This window comes from Sabethes cyaneus, chromosome 2, assembly GCF_943734655.1.
Source record: "Sabethes cyaneus chromosome 2, idSabCyanKW18_F2, whole genome shotgun sequence".
NCBI lineage: Eukaryota > Metazoa > Arthropoda > Insecta > Diptera > Culicidae > Sabethes > Sabethes cyaneus.
Genome location: NC_071354.1, coordinates 109872559 through 109889933, shown reverse-complemented (window position 1 = coordinate 109889933; position 17375 = coordinate 109872559).

Genomic DNA, 17375 nt, shown 5'->3' with positions numbered 1-17375 from the left:
TTGAGTATTTGGTAGGTAATTGTTATGAGTGATTATTAAGGTGGGTGAATGCTTGCATTTTTGTCTTTGGGATCAGTGACAGTATTGATGATGATAATGGTATAGACTTGTGATTTATGGTGATATGCATGGTAGTTGTGATGATAATGATTGTGATGATGATGGTGAAGATAATGAGGATTATGATGCTGATAATGGCGAACATGTTAATGATTATGATTTTAGTGGTGCTGATGGTGTAATGGTACTGGAATTAATAATGAAAGTGATGCTGAGCCAGCCTCAAGACACTTGTATAACGATCTGTTGCTTTGCTTCGATGTCTTTTTCTTTTCAACATATCAATCTATATGAATTCTTCATGCTCCTGTACTATGCCGTATGGATTTGAGAAGCAGCGTACTAGTGTGTTCATGTTTGTTGACAATTTGGGAGTATCTGAATAGGGCCTTTCACATATGTAATCAATTTTTCTTTAATCAGATTCCATTCGATTCATTCAAGGCTTATATATTTTTTTTGTTCATTATAATTCTTTTCCTGGTTTTTCCTTATTGATTTTTGTTTTCATACTATCATTATTTTCATTTCATTATTATGTTCATTCTTACTTATATAACCTACTATGCAATTATAGACCATTATAATAGATCTGCTACTTAACCTTATACCGTTTCTTACTCTTCTTCGCCATCCGATATCTCACTGTTTTCCTGTTTATAGATCTCTTCTGCCCGTTTTCGCAGTTTTTCTTTGTCTTGAGCTAATTGTCTCCATTCTTCCTCATTGTGATTGTATCGTCCGAAATCTTGCTTTAAGGAGTCCTTCCATGTGAAGCTGGGCCTTCCTTCTTTTTTTTTTTTTAAATTTCATCTTATATGCCATTCTTAGCGGATGTCCGGTCTCTCTTCTCTTTATATGGCCATAGTATTTAATGCGGCCTACTCTGACTCTCCTATTTATGGTCTTTCCCATGAGCTCTTTCCGGACATTAAATTTTATACTCTGCTTCTTCCTGCAATGATTCCATATATCCTATATCCTATATAATATAAGTTTTTCATATCTTGCCAGTTGTTGTCTCGTTTTTTTTGTAAGGGTTGCTACCTTGGTTCCGTACATTAAAGCTGGGGCTATAACTGTGGTATATATTACCCTACCAATATCCCACGTCGGGTTGAATTTCTTGCAGAACTCTACTACTACCTTTGAAGCTCTCACTGCGTTAATGCATCTCTGCCTTATTGTCGCTGGTCTATTTAGGTCTCTTGTAAGGGATATTCCCAGGTACCTTATCACATCGCAAACTTCGTACGGTTTGCCATTAATAATCAGTTCCTTTGGTTGATCCCCCACCATGTTTGGAACTCTCATTAAAATCTTGCTCTTAGCGCTGTTGATCTCCAGACCAACTTCCTCTAGGCAGTCCTCTATTGCCTTGATTATATTTTCAAGATCTTCTTGTTTTTCCACCATAATTAGCAGATCGTCAGCGAAGGCTAGTATGCATGGCAACTTTAAGGAGCCCCTGCTAATCGGCTTGAGCTCCGGGACCCTTGCCGCAGCTTCTCGCAGCACACTTTGCATAATCAGATTGAATAAAAATGGTGATAGTGGGCAACCTTGTTTAATTCCTTTCCCTCGAATTATTTCTATTGACAGTTGCTTTTGCCACTTAATTCTTGTTTTATCTTCCTTCACGCAATTTAACACTCGGTTAATAACATGCGAAGGGACCTCCAGATTTATTAATATTCCTTTCAATTGATCCAATTTCACGTTATCAAAGGCTTTCTTGATATCCAGAGCTGCAGCGATTATTCTTTTGCCTGAGTTCCAGTGCTCCTCCATTATTCTTCTGGCAATGAAAATCTGGTCCTCCGTTGATCTTCCTTCCGTGAAGGCAGCCTGGCACTGATCTAGTTCTCCGGTGAACTCTTTAAGCCTTTTCTTAATCCACTTTGCATATGGCTTGTATCCTACGCTGCACAGGCTTATTCTTCGAAAATGATCCGCTTCTGTCGGACGCCTGATCTTTGGGATAGGCACTTGTACTGATTCTTTCAAAGCATTCGGCAGTACGTTTTCCTTCCATATCCTCTGCCATATGGATGTTAGCTGGTCCGCTGTTTCCTCGTCTGCATATTTGATCAGTTCCATCCTTATCCCGTCTGGCCCTGCAGACTTTCCGTTGCAAGATTTCCAGATTATTTCTTTCATCTCCCCTTTCGTAGGAGGCTCAGTCATTGGGCACATATCCTGTGTATCTAAGAGCTCCAGCTCGGGACCCTCACTCTCTCTTATGATTCTGTTCCACGTTATAGTCGGGATATTCACTTTCCCGTTCTTTTTTTTATTACCAAAATTCTTTAGGAATTGGTATGATTTCCTCATCCGTATTCCCACGTCATAGTCATTAAGATTCTGGTAGAATCTCCTTATTGTCTTTTCTTGGCTTTCTTTCACAGCTACCCTAAATTCGTGCCGTCTGTCTTTTACTTTCCACTTGTAGGGCAACATGTCCGGGAACCTGTCTGCCAAATTTAGTGCATTGTTCAGCCGATTTAATGCTGCTTTCCGTTTGGGAGTGAGCGGCATCTGCTTGGTTTTCAAGACTTCGTCGGCTGCCCCCTTCATTTTATTGGCTACCGCTTGAAATGCCTCATTCACTGTTCCTTCCTCCAGGCTAATTTTTATCCTCTGCTTCTTCAGGGCTGCATGGTATTTCTTCCGTATAGTCTCTTCTTTTAAGACTGAAGCATCCAACGTAGCTGATTTCGTATTCTTCCCCTTTTCCTTATTTCCTAATGAACTCCGTGATCTCGTTTCCGCTACAATTAATTTGTGGTCAGTCTCGATCCTTGTCCAGAACCCTTTGATCCATCTGAATCTTATCTTTCCTTCCACTGGGCATACAAGGTGATCTATTTGACTTTGTTTTCCACCACTTTTCCATGTAATCTTAACATTCTTTCCTATTTTGGATGATATATTCTGGAGATTGTGGATGTGCAAAAACATTCGAAATTCTTCACCGTTTTCGTTGCACACCTGGAATCCCAACTCATTTCCTATCAGCAATTTGTCCTCTTCCGTTATTATTTCTAGCCCAATTTGGGCATTCCAATCCCCTATTAAGATAGTATTATTCCTCAAGTGATTTAAATCTACTGCCTTACCTAACCTGTTTAAAAAATTGTATGCTTTCTTGCTTGGACCATGAACATTGACTATATTAATAATTTCGTCTTTTCCGTTTCCTATACTAACCGAAAATGCTTCTTTACTTAATTCTATCGCTTTAGCAAACTCTAATCCTGCCTCCTTTCTTATTAAAACTGCTAATCCCCTTGCCTTATTCTGACTAGTTTTTGCTATTATCCAATTGTAGTTCTTTGTATCTATGATTTGTCCATCTGTATTTACTTCCTGAAGCGCTGCTATATCAATCTTGAACTTTATTAACAAACTATCTATTTCATCTCTTTTCTTCATCCTTTTACATCCTCGGACGTTTAGTGACCCTATCCTTACATTGTTAAATTTCTTATCCTCAGCCTTTTCCTCACTGTGATCTTTTAATACTTCTTCCTTACGCGCTTGATTGCCTTTTACTTTATCCCTCTCTTTCTTGTCCGGTTTATTGCCTTTTGGCCTATCTTCTAGCTTGTTTCCTATATTTCCTCTATTGTCTATTATACTGCTGTCATCGTTTGTGCCTACGGATCCCATCTCTTTACTTATATGTGTGCGCTGTTCAACTTTCGCCGTTCCTATTTCCTCATTAACTTTCCCTGCTACGCCTTCCTTATGCACATCCCCAGCGTTCTCTGATCTTACTTCCCTTAGTTGTACGCTCGGTTGTGTTGCAAGCCTAGTTTGACCTTTTATTATAATCACACTGTCATAGTGATTTTTCACTGTTCCCCCTGTATATAGAACTCTTAAAATATTTTCCTCTGCTCTTTCCTCTGGCCCTATTTTAATACTTGGATTATCCTCTTGGTGTACAATAATTTGTTTATGGAATAATTCTGATATTGCTACTAATGTTTCATACCCCAACCATGTTCCCATTTTCCTGGCCTCTTCCAAGAACTTTTCGAACCCTCCCTCTTCCAAACTTTCCGTTAAAAATAGTGCATACCTTTCCCTATTATCCATCATGAATTCCGTAATCCTTGCTCTAAATATTTGTATGTCTCTCAACGACGCTTGCCCTTTATTGCTTCCTTTGTTTAATTGGTGTATAATTGCCCTAATTAGACAATTTCCATCCTTATCCATCCTTTCTACTTCGAGCAATTGGTTTGTTTGAAAATCTTTGACGATATACCGCTTTCCGTACGGCTCACTATGCTGAGCTCTTTTTCTTCCTTCCTTTTTATCGCCCCCCCACCGATCTTCTTCCCCTTTTCTATTAGAGACCATCACAGTCTCATTGTCTTCCACAACACTCACTATGCTTCCAAATTTATCTTTCCCTTCAACCAAATCATAAAAAATCTTCAATTTATCTCGGACGTCGTGACTATATTTGGTCATAAAGGGTTTAATTAACACGGTCTCGCCACTAGGGCGCATAATGATTACATCCACGTTAAAAAGATTAATAACTGTTTCTATTATCTCCATTTCTACCCCATTAGAACCTTCCTTTATCAATTCGATGACCTGTTGTGTTTTCCCGCCCCAAAACTCATGAAATCTCTCCCAGTTATTATATATGAATTCTACGATCATCGCGTTAAATTCTTGTTCAGAATAGTTCATTATGTGAAAGGCCCTATTTACCTTAGCTAACTGGTTCATCAACGCATACATAATTGCATCTGATTTAGATTCCATTTCCCATATGCTCCCGTTCACGTTATATACTTCCCGAGAGCACATTTTGTATATGTAGTAATGCGACATGCTCAACTTTATTCGGGCAGTTCTACTCACCGAAGTACGCTGCTTCTCTTCCCACACTTACTCAGCGCCGATTGTGTTGTTCTGCTAAATCTGCTGCGTTCACACTTTGACACCGCGATTGGTCGATTGGGCGATTCTAACGTCAAGACTCTCGCTCCACCACTATTGCACACACGCAAAATTTTCTCTGCTTTCGAATTGCGCTGTTCCGCGCTTATGCAGAAACACACACACACTCTCTCGAACTTTCGCTTTCCCCCCTTTCACGCTGATTTAAACGGCGTCGTTTCTGTTCACCCTTTGAGAACTATTCACAGTAATCAGTAAACTTTATTTAATTTTGAATAACTTTAGCTTTGCTTCAATTGATTTTTCAGCAACTTTTGTGCCCTCCTACCACTGCTACCTTCTGCCTATATGGCACGTGGGCAATATGAGGTGCAAAAAGGACTTATCACTGCCACTAATCAGGTTTTAATTAAACCATACAACACTTTTATGCCTCACTTATTCAAGCAACGAGCTTCGTCGCATTTGCTATTTCCGAAACTATCAACCTACTCTTCTACTTAATTTCTGCTTTCAACTAACAACTGCCACTTTGATTCCGAGCAACAAGGAAACTTCTCGCATATCACGTCCGAACGCGTTCGTGTCTTGAAGCCGACTGATATGATGAATTAAAAATTGTTGTCCAAAAACGTACATTTTTCAGCTGTTGAAGGCAATCGCCACCTCGCTACTAACGAATCCATCACATTTTCCAGCACTGACTACAACCACTCTAAAATTCAAGCACTCAATTGTCACATACCATATTATTCACTCTCTTTTTACCTTTGTTATACTATAACAAAGGTTTAAAAATTGGTCGAAAAACACGAAATTGATCTGAGGCCCGGAAAGCCAAGTCACATATACCAATCGATAGGGTTGGACGATTTGAGCAATGTCTGTGTGTGTGTGTGTGTGTGTGTGTGTGTGTGTGTGTGTGTGTGTGTGTGTGTGTGTGTGTGTGTGTGTGTGTGTGTGTGTGTGTGTGTGTGTGTGTGTGTGTGTGTGTGTGTGTGTGTGTGTGTGTGTGTGTGTGTGTGTGTGTGTGTGTGTGTGTGTGTGTGTGTGTGTGTGTGTGTGTGTGTGTGTGTGTGTGTGTGTGTGTGTGTGTGTGTGTGTGTGTGTGTGTGTGTGTGTGTGTGTGTGTGTGTGTGTGTGTGTGTGTGTGTGTGTGTGTGTGTGTGTGTGTGTGTGTGTGTGTGTGTGTGTGTGTGTGTGTGTGTGTGTGTGTGTGTGTGTGTGTGTGTGTGTGTGTGTGTGTGTGTGTGTGTGTGTGTGTGTGTGTGTGTCTGTGTGTCTGTGTGTGTGTGTGTCTGTGTGTGTCTGTGTGTGTCTGTGTGTGTGTGTCTGTGTGTCTGTGTGTCTGTGTGTGTGTGTCTGTGTGTCTGTGTGTGTGTGTCTGTGTGTGTGTGTGTGTGTGTGTGTGTCTGTGTGTGTGTGTGTGTGTGTGTGTGTGTGTGTGTGTGTGTGTGTGTGTGTGTGTGTGTGTGTGTAATGATTTTTTCTATCGCCTGTTTCTCAGAGATGGCCGAACCGAATCGTTCGCTATTACTTTTGTTTGAAAGGAATTATTGTCTAGTAGATCACTATTGGGTTGTTTCGGGATACGACATTGCGTTTAAAAGTTATAAGCAAAAATGTGAAAAATACGTGACACGGGTTTCTCCGGAACTACCTGACCGATTTCAACGACCTTAATATCAAATGAAAGCCCTTATTAATACTAAATTGTTCAGGCATTTTTAATTGAAAACAAACAAATAGTTTAAAAGTTATGCTTAAAAAACCTGTTTTGACAAGGTAATAATTATCGGTAATAATTATGTTTCTTAGAGATGGCCGAACCGATTTATGCGCTATTAGTCTCATTTGAAAGATAATATATCCTAATAGATCACTATTGAATGATTTTTTGATTGGACGTTTAATTTGAAAGTTATGAGTAACCGTATACACCACACCAAAATTAACAATAATTTATAATTATTTTAACCAAGATAATTTACCTAATTTCAATTATTTTAATATCAAACGAGAGATTTTGACACTACGAATATATATGCAAAATTTCATAAGAATTGGTTTTACCATTCAAAAGATATTAACCCTTGAACACTCGCGCCAACTTTTGTAACGCAGTTACTCGCGCGCACAATAGCCCAACCAAAAACCAATATTTTGTTAAAGACAGTAACCTTCTATCTCTGCAGCGAGGATAGAAAATCTTATTTATTGTATATGAATTTGTAAAATCAGTTTTTCTATTTTTGCTCTTTTTGTAATTGTTGTATGACTTTTTCATGTACTACAAAATTGTACAAATAGTAAAAATACACAACTTTGCTGAAAATAGTATACCTGTATGGTTGTTTAGGAACTGTAGAACTTTGATTATAAAGAATACCCTAATTTTTACTCCAAATTACTCGACTACCAGCAGACGGATACATTTTAAACATTTTACATTTGCTGCTAGTTTTGCTGCATACATTTTCCCAACAATTGAAGTTATTAATGCATTGAATAATTATAACATTTTGCGCAAAATAAGTTTGTTGAAGAATATACCTTAGTTAAACAACGTTTTGCAACTTTATAACAATATGGCGTTGAAAAACCTACACGTGTTGTACAAAATACAACAGCGTGAGTAACCGAAGGTTAATAAAAATTGATGAAAATTATTCAAGAAAATGTGATTCAATTAGAATGGCATTACAGGAAACTATGCATAGCTCAAAAACCTATAAACTAGACCTTTACTAGACAATGTATATGTTAAAGAATAAGATTTCCTCTTACAACTTACTTTTATTAGCACTTACTCAGGTCAATAACAACTTACTTATCCATACTCAGCAATTTCATGAAAAAAGGATCTATCAAAATTTAAAAGTGTTCCTATTTTGTTCAAATTTTGTAAACTTATTCAAATTTCAAAAATTTTATGTAAACTAACGCACTACGCAACGATAACCAATAGATGAATTATGTTCCGAAGACGATTTCGATTTCTATCTCAAATAGCAAATAAGACAAAGTATAACAAAGGTTCCTTTCACCACTAGGTGGATTAAATCGGGTTTTTTCTATTATCTAAGGCTTTGTCACTAGCCAAAAGTTTTATTATTTTCTAACAAAACTGAAAACAAATTCTGAATTGACGGAACCTGTTCACCAGTAGCAGCAGCTGCAGCACAACTGATGAACTATCGTGTTGCCAAGACACTGTTTCGGTTCTGGAAATAAGAATTTTAAGTTTGAAATTAACTGAAACCTCCTATGGTCCTTATCCTATATATATATTGGTCGCTTTTATGAACACGTAATGATCGATATGTTCAGTTAAATTTATTTTCCATTAGCAATTATGTTTTGCTGAGCGTTTATTGATACATAGCAGATCGATAAATTGAATTACAAGTTTTAGGAAATTATAACAGCGCTGGAAGCACTGATTACGTGGCGAAAGCGTGCTCTGCCAATACAGATGCATTTTTAAGGCGCAAAACAATACATGCTTCGAATGGTAGCCATTTTTCCAGCCATATTTGAGCCACTTTCGGTTTCCCCTTAAAGGGCTATTAGGACAATTACGAAGCTAGTGCAACAACTCTACTGATTCTATCTAGGAGCATCGCCTAGCCGAGATTTGAACATACGAATACGACGACCAGTTTGTTAGATCAGCATCGTACCTCGAAACCAACTAAGCGAAACCAACTAACTGGCTAATCACGTGTGATTAATTTAGTAGCTAAGCGCCAGCCACTGTAATAAATTAAATTTGTTAGAAATTGTTAAATAATAAAATTTTAAAAAATCCGGCATAATCGATCGACCAGGTAATCGATTATCTAATAATCGGGACATGAAGCAATCGATTAAAAATTAATCGATTATTTTAACAGATAATCGATTAGTTCGTTTAATCGAGAAGTAATCGGACATCACTAGGTCTAGGTTTAACCGCGGTGTTAAGAAATTTTGTTGAAATGAGCGAACTTGGTCACTTGTTTTGGCTTACTTCCCAAGCACAGATATCAAATTGGTATAGGTTTAGATCATCGCAAAGAATCTTCCAACCAATCACGAAGCGAGAATTCTGGTAAAACATAGGTTCATTATTTTCAATTTTTCAATAGTTCAACATCAAGAATCCATACTTTTCTTCATTTGGGTCAATTCTTAGAAGATTTTCCGATCGATTGGTGTAAGAATATTGAAAATCGATCGGAAAACCGCTGAGCTATTAGCGCTCAAAACCTTTCATTTTTCGTGACGCTCGCATTTTTCGATTTTTTGGAATGACACCCTATCTCAAAACTTGCCGTAAGACGTAGTCCTACGTCAAAAGTTCACTTTTCAATAATGGTGGAAGGTTTCGAACGCGAGTGCAAACGAACACAATTCGGTATGAACGAACACGTTCAAACAAGTTCACTTCAATAACGGTGTGGCACGTTTCGAACGCGAACACGATCGAACACGTTCAAACAAACTTGCGTGCACGCCGCAGCGGTAGCAATTCGGTTCGGTAACAAGTTGTTAGCACAGAGCCGAATGCTGCTTTTTCCACCAGGTTCAATCCTTTCCGGCATACCTAGGTGCGGCGTCGGGATGGCTTCTAATCCGGTTCTGGTTGGACCAAAAAGATGTTCGCCTCTGAACGATCTTCTGGCAGTGGACTGTATGGTAGCGGCAGCGAAAGCAAAAGCAAAAGTCTCGGTGAGAAAATTAACTCTTCATATAGCGCTTATAAGGGCTGGGGGTTGTTGCTCGCTCTCCTTTCAGTGGGAAAATCCAGTCGAGAAGTGGACGGTGGACCAAACAAACACCGGCTGCTATGCTAACAAAACTTTATTCTACTCTTCTTCGGCTTATTGCTACTGCTGCGAGGTGAACGGCTGGATGGTTGAAAACGGAATGAGGTGATTTTCTCTGGGTGGGCTGCTTTTATAGTTGCGGGATGATGACAGTGTGTGTTGCGCGATGCCAGCAGTGTTTGCTGCTGGGTGCGGGTTATTTTCGGCTGGAGACGGAACAGTGGATATAAAAGTTAAAGCGTCGGAAAAGATTTTTTTTTCTTTTGTGGTTCCGGAAGGTGTAAAAAATGACGGATCCTAGGGATCCAGGTGGAGGAACAGTGATGAACAAAGGAGAAACAGGAGGAGTCTTTATGAACTACGAATACACTACGGAGGATGCAGCGCCATATAGGTTGCTGGTCGAACTGATCAATTCTGAGAATAACACGAAGCTGATTAACAAATTGTCTTTCGGAAAGATAATGTCGAAATTTGCTGACTACAGAGACAATATTGTCAACATGAAACCACTCGGAAGGAACAAGCTGCTAATCATCGTAAAGACCGGACAGATTGCCAATAGAATTCAAGCGGACAAGTCTCTCAACAGACTCAACTAAAGCGTACATTCCCAAACACTTTATTGCTGTTTCGGGGGTTGTGTCCCGAGTTCCAGTAGATATGACCCCAGAGGAAATCATGGAAAACATAACCTGTACAGTACCGATCCTTGGAGTAACAAGATTATATCGCTACGTTGATGGGAACAAAGTCCCAGCAACAAGAATTGGAATTACTTTCAGGAGCAACTGCCTCCCCGCTGAAGTTCGACTATTTTGCTGCAATAATTATGTCAAACCGTTCGCTAATAAGGCGGAATTTTGTACAAACTGTTTGAGATATAACCACAAAACCATAAACTGCAGAGCCCGTCAAAGATGTGAACATTGTGGTCAAACACAAGAGGATGGCAACCATCAAGATTGTAAGGAAACAATCAAGTGTCTACACTGTCATACGGAAGGACACCATAAAACCGGGGACTTTGGATGCCCAGAAAGAAAAAGGCAAAATAACCTTAAAACTATTATGGCGAAGATAAATCTGACGGTGGTGGAAATTAGGGAACAATTCCCTATTTACACGGAAAACCAATACAGCCTGTTGGACAACATCAAAGAACATCCCACAATAGTTGAGTCTTTTGCAAACGTCGCGAAAACGAGGATAAATGGCAGCCCAGCTAAACCACGAAACCAGCAGACAAAACGCGGATCTGAAGAGAACACCTTTACAACTGAATCTCAAAGTATCAACGAAAAAAACGCAAAACCACACAGGAACCAGTGAAAGACGGTGTAGCATTGTTTAACCGATACAAAGTGGATGAACGGGCAAAACTACAATGGAAGATGGAACTACAAGAGGCTGCTCGACAGCGAGTGCTACGAAAGAAACAACAACGAAGAGACGAGATGGACCTCGATGAAGATTCGGAGGAAGAAATGGCGAACGAGCAAAGAACACAAAGGGATGAAGATTGTAATAGCCAAGTAAGTCAAGCGTCAGGGAGTAGCAAAATAAGATATAACTACCAGAAATCGTAGAGTACAAAACAAAACATCAATTTTAAAAGATAATGACTAATTTCTTGCAGTGTAACATTCAAAGTATTGACAAACACAAGGACGAATTGAGCAGAGTTCTGATCAAAGAGAACTTCAAAATTGCAATAATCTCAGAAAGTTGGACAAATAAGAACCATGAAGCTACTAAATATAAAATCCCATACTTTCAAAACTACTACAGCTCACGAGAAGATGGCTACGGAGGATCAATGATATTGGCACACGAATCTCTAACCAGTAAAAATCTAAACACTTTCAATACAGCAAACATCCAAGATACATAATAGGAGGTGACTTCAACGCTCATCACTCGGCTTGGAACGAAAACCACGTTGACGGTAGGGGGATAGCTCTCTACGATATTTTAAACGAAGAAAACGCAATCTTAGGGGGCGTCCATAAAGTACGTCACGCTTAGAGGGGGGAGGGGTGGTTGACCCAATCGTGACGATTTGTGACGTAGGGGGGAGGGGGGGTATGAAGTTATGTGACGTCACATGAAAAAAATCAAATGGAAAATTTATTCGGGAAATTATAATTTAGCCTTCATTTTAAGACACAACTTTTGAAAGTTTCTATAAAATTAACGTACTGATGGATTTTAAAACAAATAGTTAAATTTTTTGAATGAAAAATTTTTTTTAACGTATATGGGTGAACAGGACTCATTTATTTTATGTAGTATGAACTATCCATTAAGGCTTTACAGAATATGCAGTACTCCACTGAAGAGCTGCTTGAGTACCGTCCTGCCTAAAAGATTTTTGCAACCGCAAATAGCAGTCGCACAAATTCCTGAAGGGTTACGGGATGCTACCAGAGACCCATAGCAATGTTTTCCCTTGATATTCATGCTGAACTCAATCGGTGAACAAAAATTCATACCGAAGTTTAACGGCTACTTTTAAGGTTTTTCGGTATAATCTATACTGCCCCTCACTCAAAAGCTCTCTGAAAGATAGAGTTTACGCCACTTGCGGATTAAATTTCGCATCTAAGGTAGTGTTGAATGATTGCACGATTGAATGAATACACAAAATGACAAAATCCGTCAGAAAAGGTTTTCCAAGGCGTGTTGCTGCAAGACGTCAGCAGGAGGTCCTGATTCTTTCAACTAGATCAGACGAATTTGAGTGGATGGATGTAAAGCGCGTGGATATGCGCGAAACATTAATCGACGGCACATCAGCGACTTCTGAAGCGTATCCGATCGCAGCAATTGGAGATCATCTTCAAAATCCGTGAATCGATGACTTATAAGCTCGAAAATTTTCCTTTTTTTATTTGCTGAAATTCATTTGATAGCTTTAAATAAAAAGGTTGGAATGAATATTCAATTTTTTTTGTGAAGGGGGGGGGGGTTGCCGTGACGTGACGTACTTTTTCGGGGGGGGGGGGGGGGGGGGGGGTAAACGAATGTGTGACAAAATGTGACAAGGGGGGAGGGGGGGTTAATTTTGGTCAAAATTTGCGTGACGTACTAAATGGATGTCGCCTTACTGAACAACAAAACCCCAACCTACATCCCCGTGGAGCTGGCTAAAAAACCCTCTACTCTAGATCTAGTTATCTGTTCTGTATCGCAGTTTCGAGAGACTGAGATGATAATCCTGGACTACGGAATTGGCAGTAGACATCTTGCATTGAGCATCACAATCCAAAAAGAAACATTCGTAAAACAAAAGTGGTTCGTGAATAAGCGAAAGGTGCTAGAGGGAATAAAGGCGATGAAAGCTGAGGAAATAACGAATATAAATGACCTGCAAAGAAGAGCCAAAAGGATAGTTAAAGGAGCCAAGCAAAAATGTAAATATGAGCCAAAATGTTGGTGGACTGAGGAGATAGAAGCAGCATGGAAAGTAAAGAACATAGCAAGAGGGACATTTAATAAAATAAGTAACTTAGAAAATCTATTACAGCTTAAAAACCCGATTTAATCCACCTAGTGGTGAAAGGAACCTTTGTTATACGGTCTTACTTGCTCTTTGAGATAGAAATCGACACGTCTTTGGAACATAATTCATCTATTGGTTAACGTTGCGTAGTGCGTTGGTTTTCATAAAATTTTTGAAAATTGAATAAGTTTACAAAATTTGAACAAAATAGCAGCACTTATAAATTTTGATAGTTCCTTTTTTCATGAAATTACTGAGAAAGGGTAAGTTGGTTGTTACTAATTTGAGTAAGTGCAAATAAAAGCAAGTTGTAAGAGGAAATATTATTCTTTAACATATACATTCCGTAGTAAAGGTCTAGTTTATAGGTTTTTGAACTATGCATAAATTCCTGTAATGCCATTCTTTTTGATTGACATCAATAAATTTCATCAATTTTTATTAACCTTCAATTACTCACACATTTTGTACAACACGTGTAGGTTTTTGAATGCCATATTACAAATCGCTGTTTAACTAACGTATATTCTTCAATTACCTTGTTATGAGCAAAATGTCATAATTATTCAATGCATTAATATTTTAAATTGTTGGGAAAATAGATCAGCATAAACTGACATCACAGAATCGAAGCAGTCAGCATGTGAGGTGTACCGCAATTGACCCCAACTGGAATTTTATCTCATTTCTTCATATGGAAAAATGGTGTCTGTATGCAGCAAAACTATCAGCAAATGTAAAATGTTTAAAATGTATCCGTCTGCTGGTAGTCTAGTAATTCGGGGTCAAAATTTGGGTATTTTTTATAATCAAAGTTCTACGGTTCCTAAACAAGCAAACATAGAGGTATGCTATTTTCAGCAAAGTTGTGTATTTTTACTATTTGTACAATTTTGTAGTACATGAACAAGTCATACAATAATTACAAAAAGAGCTAAAATAGAAAAACTGATTTTACAAATTCATATACACAATAAATAAGATTTTGCTATCTTCGCTGAATAGATAGAAGGTTACTGTATTCAACAAAATTTCTTGTAATAATATGTTCTAAAACTTTGCAGAACACATCAATATGTTATATTGAAGCTGAAGAAAAATAATTTTTTTATTTCACTTTTAGGGGGATTAATCAAAATTTAAATTCCACCAGACGATAGAGCTTTCAATGTCAAGAAATTCTTACGAAGGTTCCATAAATTTAAAACCAAGTTTTCCCAGTCAAAACTCTAGAGCGCATGTCTTTTTGGTTTTGGACCATTGTGTGCACGAGTAACCGTATTACAAAAGTTGGCACAAGTGTTGGAGGGTTAATATCTTTTGATCGGCAAAACCAAGTCTTCTGAAATTTTGCAGATATATTTGCAGCATTAAAATCTCTACTTTGATGCCAAAATAAATCAAACTAGATAAACTATCTTGGATGAAATCGTTATAAATTATTGTAAATTTTAATGTGTTATATTCAATTGCTCATAACTTCCAAATTAAACGTCCGATCAAAAAACAAATCAATAGTGATCTATTACTTTTTCTTGCTGATCTATTAGGCTATGTTACCTTTCAAATGAGACTAATAGCGCCTAAATCGGTTTAGCCATCTCTAAGAAACAGGCGATAATTATTACCTTGTCAAAACAGGTTTTTTAAGCATAACTTTTAAACTACTCATTTGTTTTCAATAAAATTTATTCGAAAAATTTAGCCTTAATAAGAGCTTTCATTCGATACTAAGATCGTTGAAATCGGTCATTTGGTTCCGGAGAAAATCGTGTCACGTAATTTTCACGTTTTTACTTATAACTTTCAAACGAAAAGTCGGACCACGAAACAATTCAATAGTGATATACTAGGCAATAATACCTTTCAAATGAGACTAATAGCGAACAAATCGGTTCAGCCATCTCCGAGAAACAGGCGATAGAAAAGTTGCGCCCCGCACATACATACACACATACACACACACACACACACACACACACACACAGACATTGCTCAGTTCGTCGAACCCTGTCGATTGGTATATGTGGCTCGGCCCTCCGGGCCTCGGATCAATTTCGTGTTTTTCGACCAATTCCTAAACCTTTGTTATAGTATAACAAAGGTAAAAACAGAATGCATCTTCCACCGGATTAAAAAAGAAGCAAAAATCAAGAAATTCAGAGAATTTGCGGAAGAAATAGATCCCAAAACAAGTAAGAAAGAATTATGGAAAAAGATTAATAACCTAACAGGAAAAAAAAGGAAATCAAAACAAACCGTAGTGCATCAGGAAATAGACAAAGCCTTTGACTTTTTAGATCTTCACTTTCCCGTAGGAGAACTATATTCCGAACCTCAAAACGAAAGGACACGCTATGACATTCTAACAGCAGAATCTTGGGATGAAACTCTCAACAAGAAAAAAAACCCGATTTAATCCACCTAGTGGTGAAAGGAACCTTTGTTATACGGTCTTACTTGCTATTTGAGATAGAGATCGACACGTCTTCGGAAAATAATTCATCTATTGGTTGTAGTTGCGTAGTGCGTTGGTTTACATAATATTTTTGAAAATTGAATAAGTTTACAAAATTTGAACAAAATAGGAACACTTTTAAATTTTAATGAAAAAAGGATCATGAAATTGCTGAGTAAGGATAAGTAAGTTGTTATTAATCTGAGTAAGTGCAAATAAAAGTAAGTTGTAAGAGGAAATCTTATCCTTTAGCATATACATTGTCTAGTAAAGATCTAATTTGTAGGTTTTTGAACTAGGCATAGTTTCCTGTAATGCCATTCTATTTGAATCACATCAATAGAGTTTTCTTGAATAATTTTCATCAATTTTTATTAACTCACGCTGTTGTATTTTATACAACACGTGTAGGTTTTTCAACGCCATATTGTTAGTTACAAATCGTTGTTTAACTAACGTATATTCTTCAACAAACTTATTGTGAGCAAAATATCATAATTATTCAATGCATTAATAATTTAAATTGTTGGGAAAATTTATGCAGCAAAACTATCAGCAAATGTAAAATGTTTAAAATGTATCCGTCTGCTGATAGTCGAGTAATTCGAAGTCAAAATTAGGGTATTTTTTATAATCAAAGTTCTACAGTTCCTAAACAAGCAAACATACAGGTATACTATTTTCAGAAAAGTTGTGTATTTTTACTATTTGTACAATTTTGTAGTACATGAAAAAGTCATGCAACAATTACCAAAAGAGCAATAATAGAAAAACTGATTTTACAAATTCATATACAATAAATAAGATTTTTCTATCTTCGCTGCAGAGATAGAAGGTTACTGTCTTTAGCAAAATTTCTTGTAATAATAACTCTATAACTTTGCAGAACACATCAATGTGTTATATTGACACTGAAGAAAAATATTTTTTTTATTTCACTTTTAGGGGGATTAATAAAAATTTAAATTCCACCAGACGATAGAGCTTCCAATTTCAAGAAACTCTTTTAAAGGTTCGATAAACCTAAAACCAAGTTTTTCCAGTCAAAACTCTAGTGCACACGTTTTCTTTGGTTTGGGGCTATTGTGCGCGAGAGTAACTGTGTTACAAAAGATGGCGCGAGTGTTCGACGGTTAATATATTTTAATCGGTAAAACCAATTCTTATGAAATTTTGCATATATATTCGTAGTCTCAAAACCTCTCGTTTGATATTAAAATAATTGAAATTAGTTAAATTATCTTGGTTAAAATCATTATAAATTATTGCAAATTTTGGTGTGGTGTATACGGTTGCTCATAACTGTCAAATTAAACGTCCAATCAAAAAACCATTCAATAGTGATCTATTAGGATATATTATATTTCAAATGAGACTAATAGCGCATAAATCGGTTTGGCCATCTCTAGGAAACAGGCGATAATTATTACCTTGTCAAAACAGGTTTTTTAAGCATAACTTTTAAACTACTTGATTGTTTTCAATTAAAAATTCCTGAACAATTTAGCTTTAATAAGGGCTTTCATTTGATACTAAGATCGTTGAAATCGGTCATGTAGTTTTGAAGAAACCCGTGTCACGTATTTTTCACATTTTTGCTTATAACTTTTAAACG